The following is a 10,308-nucleotide window of genomic DNA, read 5'->3' on the forward strand; positions in this document are numbered from 1 at the left end:
CCTTATTTTATTTAAAACCCTATCTATCTCCCTAGTTAGTCGGTTCGCTAGAACTCTGGTCCCAGCATAGTTCACGTGTAATCCGTTCCCACAGTTCTCACTTTCCGGAGTATTGGTGCCAGTGCCCACGAATCGAAATCCACTTCTCCCACACCAGCAACTGAGCCACGCATTTATTCCCCTGATTCTACTGACCCTATGCCAATTGTCTCGAGGCTCAGGTTATAATGAAGAAATTATTACGAGAGTACAAGAGTAAGCTTGCAGGGAACATAACTGACTGCAAAAGCTTCTATCGATATGCGAAGAGAATAAGCTTAGTGAAGACGAATATTTGTCCCTTGCAGTCAGAATCAGGCGAATTCATAATGGAGAACAAAGAAATGGCAGACCAATTGAACAAGTACTTTGGTTCTGTCTTCACGAAGGAAGGCACAAATAACCTTCGGGAAATATTCGGTGACCGACTGTCTAGCGATAAGGAGGAACTGAAGGAAATCCTTATAAGTCACGAAATTGGGTTAGGAAAATTGATGGGATTGAAGGCCGATAACTCCCCAGGATCTGATAATCTGCATCCCAGAGTACTTAAGGAAGAGGCCCTACAAATAGTCGATGCATTGGTGGTAATTTTTCAACATTCTATAATCTGTGGATCAGTTCCTTTAGATTGGAGGGTAGCTAATGTAACCCCACTTTTCAAAACAGGAGGACAGAAAACAGGGAATTGAGGATCTGTTAGCCTGACATCGGTAGTGGGGAAAATGTTGGAATCAATTCTTAAAGATCTAATTGCATCGCATTTGGAAAGCAGTGACAGGATCGGTTCAAGTCAGCATTGACTTATGAAAGGGATCATGCATGACAAATCTAGAATTTTTTGAGGATGTAACTAGAAGAGTGGACAAGGGTGAACCAGTGGATGTGGTGTATTTGGACTTTCAAAAGGCTTTTGACAAGTCCCACACAAGACATTTGTGTCAAATTTAAAGCGCATGATATTGGGGTTAATGTATTGAGGTGGATAGAGAACCGATTGGCAGACAGGAAGCAAAGAGTAGGAATAAACTGGTCCTTTTCAGAATGGCAGGCAGTGACTAGTGGGGTACCACAATTTTCAGTGCTGGGAACGCAGCTATTTACAATATACATTAAGGATTTAGACGAAGGAATTGATTGTAATTTCTCCAAGGCGCAGATGACACTAAGCTGGGTGGCATTGTGACCTGTGAGGAGGATGTTAAGAGGTTGCAGGTGGACTTGGACAGGTTAGGTGGAGTTGGAAAATGCATGACAGGCACAGTATAATGTAGATAAATTTGAGGTTATCCACTTTGGTGGCAAAAACAGGAACGTAGAATATTATCTGAATGGTGACAGATTAGGTAAAGGGAAGGTGCAACGAGAGCTGGGTGTCATGGTACATCAGTCATTGAAAGCTGGCATGCAGGTACAGCAGACACTGAAGAAGGCAAATGGCATGTTGGCCATCAAATCGAGAAGATTTGAGTACTGGAGCAGGGAGCTCTTACTGCAGTTATGCAGGGCCTTGTTGAGGCTTTGAATATTTTGCACAGTTTTGGTCTCCTTATCTGAGGAAGGATATTCTGGCTATTGAGGGAGTGCAGCAAAGGTACACCAGACTGATTCCAGGGATGGCAGGACTGACATATTTACTCAACGTATTGACTCTAAGAAAACTGTCCATGATTTTGAACACCTCCATGAAATCTCCTCTTATCCTTCTCTGCTCCAACGGGATTCAGACTAGTTTCTCTAAATCAATCCACAGAAGTGAAGTCCCTGATCTATACAAATGAAAGTCAGAATTTACTCTTCCGTATTTGCAGTGACAACATTTGCAATTATGTTTTCATTGTTTCATGCAGCACACAATTAGGCCATTTGACTAATCGCCCCTGATTTTGCTCTTTGAAAGCGCTATCCAATTAGATCCACTTTCCCTATACTTTCCGCAGAACCGGCAAAACTGTGTCCCTTCCATTTTCATTCCCGCTTCGAAAGTTAAGATTGAGTTTGCTTCAGCTGCGCTTTCAGGCAGTGAATTACAGACCACAACAACATGTTGAGTACAAAAAAAGTTTCTGACCGTTGCCTCTCCGCCTTTTGTCAATTGCCTTAAAAAACTTTAGAGCTGACCTACATTGAAGATAATTCAGTAAGATCATGTCTGATCTTCGATCCCAGTTCCAATTTACGCCTGATCCACATAACCCTCTCATTCCCGAGCGTCCAACAATCGATCGATCTGAGCCTTGAATATATTCAATGATTCAACACCGACAACTAATTTTGTTACAGAATTCGAAAGATTGTCAACCCTTGGGTGAAGTAATTCCTTCTCCTTACGGTATGAAAAGGCCGACCGGATATCCTGAGACAATGACGCATTGTTCTACACTCTTCAGCCAGGGCAACAACCTCTCATTATCTAGCCTATCAATCCCCTTCAGAATCGTATATGTTTAATTGTTATCACCTCTCAGTCTTCTAAACTGCACAGAGCATAGGGCCAAACTACTCAATCTCTCCTCATACGACAACCCTCTCATCCCACGTACAATTTAGTGAAGCATCATTGCACCGTATGTATTCCCTTATAAGGAGAACAAAACTGTGCACAGTACTGCAGGTCTGCTCTCACCAAAGGCCAGTACAACTGTAAAAGAACTTCCTAACTCTTGTATTCCATCTGCCTTGGTACAAGATAAATATGCGATTGAACTTCCGAAATGCTTGCTGAAGCTGTATGCTAAATGTTTGTGTTTCCTGTACGAGGACACATAAATCTCTCTGAGCAAGAATATTTAATAATTTCAGACCATTTCCAAAACATTCTGTTCTTTCTATTCTTCCTACCAAACTGAATAACCTTAAATGTTCTCACCCTACAATTCGTCTGCAACCTGATTGTCCATTCATTTTACATGTTGGCTCCCGCTCCAACAACATGTCCACTTTAAATTTCTCATTATTGTTTTCAAATCGCTACATGGCCTCGCACCCTCCAGTCAAGCACTAATTCAAGATCTCTGCTCCTCTAATTCTGGCCTATTCAGCATCCCTGATTTTGATCGCTCCACTATTGTTAACCGTGCATTCAGCTGCCCTGCCTGTTACCTTTTGAATTATCTTCCTAAGCGCCTCACTATCTCCTGCTTCAAGACACTCCTTGTTAAAGTTTTGTGCCATCTGTCATAATATCTCCTTAACCGGCTCAATATCAACTTTTTTTCTCTGATGTCTGCTCCTGTAAAAGATCTCGAGAACTTTTGATACACAAACCACGCTATATAAATGCACTTTATTACTGCTGTTCTGCAACTGTGTTTTAGATTGGCTCCTTTTTGCTGACTAGATAACTCCAATCAAACAACGTGAAAATCTGATGGAATAACTTTAACCATCGGGAACCTGAATATCATCAGCCTTTGCATGTGCAAGTGGTAGTGTTTGGGTGCTGTGTCTTGGGGGAAGCATCAGTGTTACTGGACAACATATCCGCAACCGAAAGAGAGCGTGCCAGTGCGCTGACTTCTTTGGAGTGAGCGAGCTGCGAGCAGATATACTGACTGAAAAACTACACAGGGGGGAATAGCAGGGTGCGGGGAGGACGAGATGGGGAAAGGAAGTATTTGGAGATAAGCCTGCGAAAGAAATGATGGGTCACTTGCCTGTTCCTGCGGGCGATGACAGTGGGTACAGGCTGTCCCACTGCGGGAGATGAGTGCAGGTGCAGACCGTCCCACTGTGGGCAATGCGAGCGGGTATAGCCGGTAGCACTGCGGGTGATGAGAGTGGGTACAGCCTGCCCCACTGCGGGCGATGAGAGCCGCTGCAGTCCGTCCCACTGCTGGCGATGAGAGCAGGTGCAGTCCATCCTACTGCGGGCAATGCGAGCAAGTAGATCCCGTCCCAATGCGGACGATGGAAGCGGGTACAGCCTGTCGCACTGCGGGCGATGAGAGCGAGTGCAGCCCGTCCCACTGCGGGCGATGAGAGCGGGAACAGTCGATCCCACTGCGGGCGTTGAGAGCGGGTGCAGCCGGTCCCACTGCGGGCGTTGAGAGCGGGTGCAGCCGTTTCCACTGCGAGCAGTTTCATAAGAACATAAGAATATAAGAATTAGAAACAGGAGTAGGCCATCTTGCCCCTCGAGCCTGCTCCGCCATTCAACAAGATCATGGCTGATCTGGCCGTGGACTCAGCTCCACTTTCCCGCCCGCTACCCATAACCCTTAATTCCCTTGTTGGTTAAAAATCTATCTATCTGTGACTTGAATACATTCGATGAGCTAGCCTCAACTGCTTCCTTGGGCAGAGAATTGTACAGATTCACAACCCTCTGTGAGAAAAATTCCTTCTCAACTCCGTTTTAAATTGGCTCCCCCGTATTTTAAGCTTGTGCACCCTAGTTCTAGTCTCCCAGACCAGTGGAAACAACCTCTCTGCCTCTATCTTGTCTATCCATATCATTATTTTAAATGTTTCTATAAGATCACCCCTCATCCTTCTGAAAACCAACGAGTAAAGAACCAGTCTACTCAATCTATCATCATAAGGTAAACCCCTCATCTCCAGAATCAGCCTAGTGAATCGTCTCTGTACCACCTCCAAAGCTAGTATATCCTTCCTTAAGTAAGGTGACCAAAACTGCACGCAGTACTCCAGGTGCGGCCTCACCAATACCCTAGACAGTTGCAGAAGGACCTCCCTGCTTTTGTACGCCATCGCTCTCGCAATGAAGGCCAACATTCCATTCGCCTTCCTGATTACCTGCTGCACTTGCAAACTAACTTTTTGCGATTCATGCACAAGGACCTGCAGGACCCTCTGCACCGCAGCATGTTGTAATTTCTCCCCATTCAAATAATATTCCCTTTTACTGTTTTTATTCCCAAGGTGGATGATCTCACATTTTCCGACATTGACCTCACACTTTCCAACATTGTCCTCACAATTTCCGACATTGTCCTCACACTTTCCGACATTGACTTCACACTTTCCGACACTTTCAGGAAGCTCCACGATCAGCTGACCCATTGGCATGTCCTCACCAGTGAGAGGTCAATCTCCTGCTCAGTGAGTGGGAAGGGATTAACAGAGTCCTCAAACCTAGAGAGCTACGAGCCAGTCCACACCACGAAGAGGCCACTGGCCTTCTGAGAAAGTGGACCGAAGTCCATCCGCACCTCCCACTTCCTGACCCACCGGCAGAAGCGCAGCTTCCAAATAACTTTCAAAAGTGACTTCGATAGATATTGATGGGGACCATTTATCTGGACTGTGCGCAATGTGCAAGGCAGTGGGTTTAATTGGATAGCCCATTGAAAAAAGCCGGCACAGAGAAGATAGGACAAATTAACTCCTCTGAGTTGTGTCAATCTGTGATGTAACAATCATTTTTCTCGTGTAATTTTATTTCATCCTGTTAGGAGCAGTAATGACGTCGATAGCAGGACAATTCAGATAAAGTCGTTTCACAAAGGGTTGGGAAAATCAAAGGACTGAGAAACATTTATAGAAACATAGAAATATAGAAATTTGCAGTGCAGAAGCAGGCCATTTCGGCCCATCCTTTCGCGACAAACGACAATGAGCTGCACGGCCCTCAGTCAGTAGCCCTGAATGTTACATATAAACCTATGAACAATAAGCAAAGGTGCAAAGCACCCAGCCCAAATAGTCAGCCTCACAACTGCGACACCCCTTAGAGTGACACATTCTACACTCCACCTCAACCGGAGCCATCTGACTTCCTGGTAGAGGAAAAATAGATAAAAACCCAGGGCAATATGGGGCAATATCTGGGGAATTCCTCTCCGACCTATTCAGGCGTTTCATTGTATCTTCAGGCATAGGGGTCAGCAGATTTAGGTGCAAAATGGGATCATTAGAAGCAACAGGAGGTTGAAAAGCAACATTTTATGAATGCATGGATCGGGGTGATTCTGCACTTTTCCGTTTAAAAGATCTGCACCTTGCCGCTTCGTCACCGTGCCTCACCCACAGAGAGCTGATGTGAATATTACCTGAATATAAGAGCTGAAAATCCGAAATTCAAATCGAAATTGCTGGAAATACTCAGCAGATCAAAAAGCTATTATGGAGAGATGAGTAAAGTTAACGTGTCAGGTCGATGACCAATTGTCAGAACTGTAAATACCTGGATTTATTGCAGATTTTAAGCAGTACAGATGCAGGAAAAGGTATGGCGGCAGGAAAAAACAAAGGGAACGATCTGTAATAGGGTAGAAGACAGGAGAGATGAAATGAATCAAGGGGTTGATTGTGCAAAACAAAAGAGGATAACAGTGGGACAAGTAAAGAAAGAAAAGATGGGTCTAGTGGAGCTCTAAATGGGAACAGCAGAATCATTAACAACAGCTAGTGTCCAGAACATGGGAGCAGTGGTTATGACCTTCATTTTGTGTACTCAATCTTGAACACAGACTGTAGTAAATAGTCGAATCGAAAGATGAGGTGCCGTTCCTCGACTTTACGTTGAGCTTCGTTTCACCAAGAACATCGTCTCAGAGCGGGAGTGGGCTGGAGAATGAATACCTTGTGACCGGATGCTCAGTGTCAAGCTTGCTGCCGGAACCGAGGTGCACCACAAAGCGATCACCCAATCTATGTCTGGTCTCCCCAGTGTCGAGGAGACCGCATGGTGAGCAGCGGATACAGTATAACACGTTGAAAGAAATACAATTAACTCACTGTTTCACCTGCAACGTGTATGTTTGAGGCCCTGGGCAGTGAGTAGTAAGGAGGTAACAATGCAAGTGTTGCATTTCATGCTCTTGCCTGGAAGGGTGCCGTGGGAAGGGAAGCGGCTGGTTGGAGTGACTGCGGAATGGACCAGGGTATTGCGCAAGGAGCGGTCTCTTCAGAAATGCTGTAATGGGAAGAGAGGGGAAGAAGTGTTTGCTGGTTAATTCATGCTGGAGGCGGCAGACATGGTAGAGGAAGATGCGTTGATTGTTGAGGCTGATGTGGTGGAAGTTGAGTGCAAGGGTGAATCCTTATTTTTTGCGTGAGGGGGAGAGAAAGGGTGAGAGCAGAATTGCGGCAAATGGGCCGAACATGTTCGAGGGCAAAGTCAACCTAGGTGGAGGGGAATTCTCGGTTGAGTCAAAAGGATGACCTATTGGCTGCAGATTATGGAAGATTAAAGCGACAGCGATAGACGGTCCATGCACTGGTTAGTGCGATAGCGATAGGGATAGGCTGTATATGGATAGGTTACAGAGATTGCGATAGGGATAGCCGGTCCATGGATTGGTTACACCAATCGGGATAGGGATATGCGATCCATGGACGGGTTTATGCAATAGTGATATTGATAGGCTGTACATGGCTAGGTTACAGAGACTGCAATAGGGATAGGGGATCCATGGATGGGTTACATTGATTGGGATCGGTGCAGTGGGTACATGGATGTGTTACAGTGATAGGAATAGGGATAGGAGATCCATGGATGGGTTACAGTGACAGGGATAGGGAAAGTGGGTCCATGGATGTGTTACAGTGACCGGGATAGGTGGTCCATGGATGGGTTTCAGAGATAGGGATAGGAATAGGGGGTTCATAGATGGGTTACAGTGATAGGAATAGGGGGTCCATGGATGGGTTACAGTGATGGGGATAGGGGGTCCATGGATGGGTTACGGAGATTGCGATAGGGATAAGGGTTCCATGGATGTGTTACAGTGATAGGAATAGGGGGTCCATTGATGGGTTTCAGTGATAGGAATAGGGTTAAGTGGTCCATGGATGGGTCACCGTGATAGTGATAGGGGTCCATAGATGGGTTACAGTGATAGGGATAGGGTTAGGGAGCCTATGGATGGGTTACAGTGATAGGGATAGGGATAGGGGGTCCATGGATGGGTTACAGGGATAGGGAAAGGGTGTCCATGGATCGGTCACAGTGATAGGGATAGGGAGTCCATGTATTGGTTACAGTGATAGGGATAGTGTTAGAGGGTTCATGGATGCGTTACAGTGATAGGGATAGGGGGTCCATGGATGGGTCACAGTGATAGGGATAGGGAGTCCATGGATGGGTTACAGTGATGGGATAGGAAAAGGGAGCCCATGGATTCATTACAGTGATAGGGATAGGGATAGGGGGTCCAAGGATTGGTTACATTGATAGGGATAGGGGGTCCATGGATGGTTTACACTGATAGGGATGGGGACAGGGATCCCATCGATGGGTGACAGTGATAGGGATAGGGATAGGCGATCCATAGATGGATTACAGTGATAAGGATAGGGATAGGGGGGTCCATGGATGGGTTACAGTGATAGGGATAGGGATGGGCGGTCCATGGATGGATTACAGTGATAGGGATAGGGGTCGGAGGTTCATGGATGGGTTACAGTGAAAGGGATAGGGAGAGGGGGTCCAAAGATGGGTTACAGTGATAGGGGGTCCATTGACGGGTTACAGTGATAGCGATAGCGATAGGCGGTCCATGGATAGGTTACAGTGATCGAGATAGGGATAGGGGGTCCATGGATGGGTTTCTGAGATAGGGATTGAGTTGATGGTCCATGCATGGGTTACAGTGATAGGGATAGGGGGTCCATGGATGTGTTACAGTGATAGGGATAGGTGGTCCATGGATGGGTTACAGTGATAGGGAAAGGGATAGACGGTCCAAGGATGGGTTTCCGAAATAGTGATAGATTTGCTGGTTCATGGATGGATTACAGCGATAGGAATAGGTTTAGGCGGTCCATCATTGTGTTTCAGAATATTGGGCGTAAATAACCATCAGGGAGAGAAGCATATGCTCAAACGCTAAATGAGAGAGACAGGATTAGAGGGACAGATAATGTTCTGGTTTGGGGACTTCGGTCAGAGCAACAAACAAAATAGCTGTAAGTTGGAGATAAACTATTCCCTCTGGTGCGAGTGTCCAGCTCAATAAGGAAAAACCATAAAATTAGAGATAGCCCAGTCAGTAAGGAATCACTTTCTCACACAGCCGTTAGCGGAAAACTGGAAGTCTCTCCTCTAAAAAGCTTTTGAGGCTGGAGGTCAAATGACAATTTCAAAATACAGATTCGTAGATTTTTGCTGAGCAACGATATTAAAATTTATCGCATGATCACAGGCAAATCACATATATCAGCCGTGAAATCATTAAATGGCAGAGCAGGCTCGAGGGGCTGAATGGCCTCATCCTATTTCTAATTGCCTATGACTGTAACAGGATAGAAACAAAAAATCTGCAAATATACGTTGCATTTAATTAATATTTAACAAAAAAAAAATCCTTGCCATCCGCAACAATGCTGTGGTCAGGGAGAAATTCTCGAAGCTGCTGTGTGACTTTCTTGTGGCTCTCTTGCCAGTTTCTCCAATTCGGCCACACATTGCCATTTTAAATCTTGTTTTATATCTGCTGCTCTGCACCAGTGCGTTCCACAGTTTCGCAGCCCTTTCTTCAAAAACGGGTTTACTTCTTGAAATCTGTATTTATTGTGATTAATGTCCTTAAGGTGCAAATGTAGAACTTCTGCCGTCAAATAAAAAGGATTAATAAAAGCATGTTGGTGTCATAATTTCGCTTTTGAACAGAATTGAACCAAACACATTCAAGCTGTAATATTGTATTTGCTGCATCACAATAAACAATTTCTTTTTATTAATGTTGGCTCATTAGTTACCCAGTAACTCAGAAGAGTAATTGTCTCATCCTCAGTTTTTATTCATGTCGGAAACATACTCAGACATACATTCCGAATCAATTCAGCGATTGACACAGCGAGTCAAAAGCAGCGAGTGATGCAGACATATCCTCACACATCGGAATAGAATGGAGAGATGCATCAATATAATACGGCCTCAGACTTCAACCGAGAGTGACAGGTATCTGATAGATGTCAGTGAGTGGAGGCGAGGTATCTGATAGATGTCAGTGAGTGGAGGCGAGGTATCTGATCGATGTCAGTGAGTGGAGGCGAGGCATCTGATAGATGTCAGTGAGTGGAGGCGAGGTATCTGAAAGATGTCAGTGAGTGGAGGCGAGGTATCTGATAGATGTCAGTGAGTGGAGGTGAGGTATCTGATAGATGTCAGTGAGTGGAGGCGAGGTATCTGATAGATGTCAGTGAGTGGAGGCGAGGCATCTGATAGATGTCAGTGAGTGGAGGTGAGGTATCTGATAGATGTCCGTGAGTGGAGGCGAGGCATTTGATAGATGTCAGTGAGTGGAGGTGAGGCATCAAAGGCGTAGTTTGACTCCGTGGCTGACCTGGTCGATTCGCCTT

The sequence above is a fragment of the Pristiophorus japonicus genome, chromosome 25, assembly GCF_044704955.1.
Source record: "Pristiophorus japonicus isolate sPriJap1 chromosome 25, sPriJap1.hap1, whole genome shotgun sequence".
Classification (NCBI taxonomy): Eukaryota; Metazoa; Chordata; class Chondrichthyes; family Pristiophoridae; genus Pristiophorus; species Pristiophorus japonicus.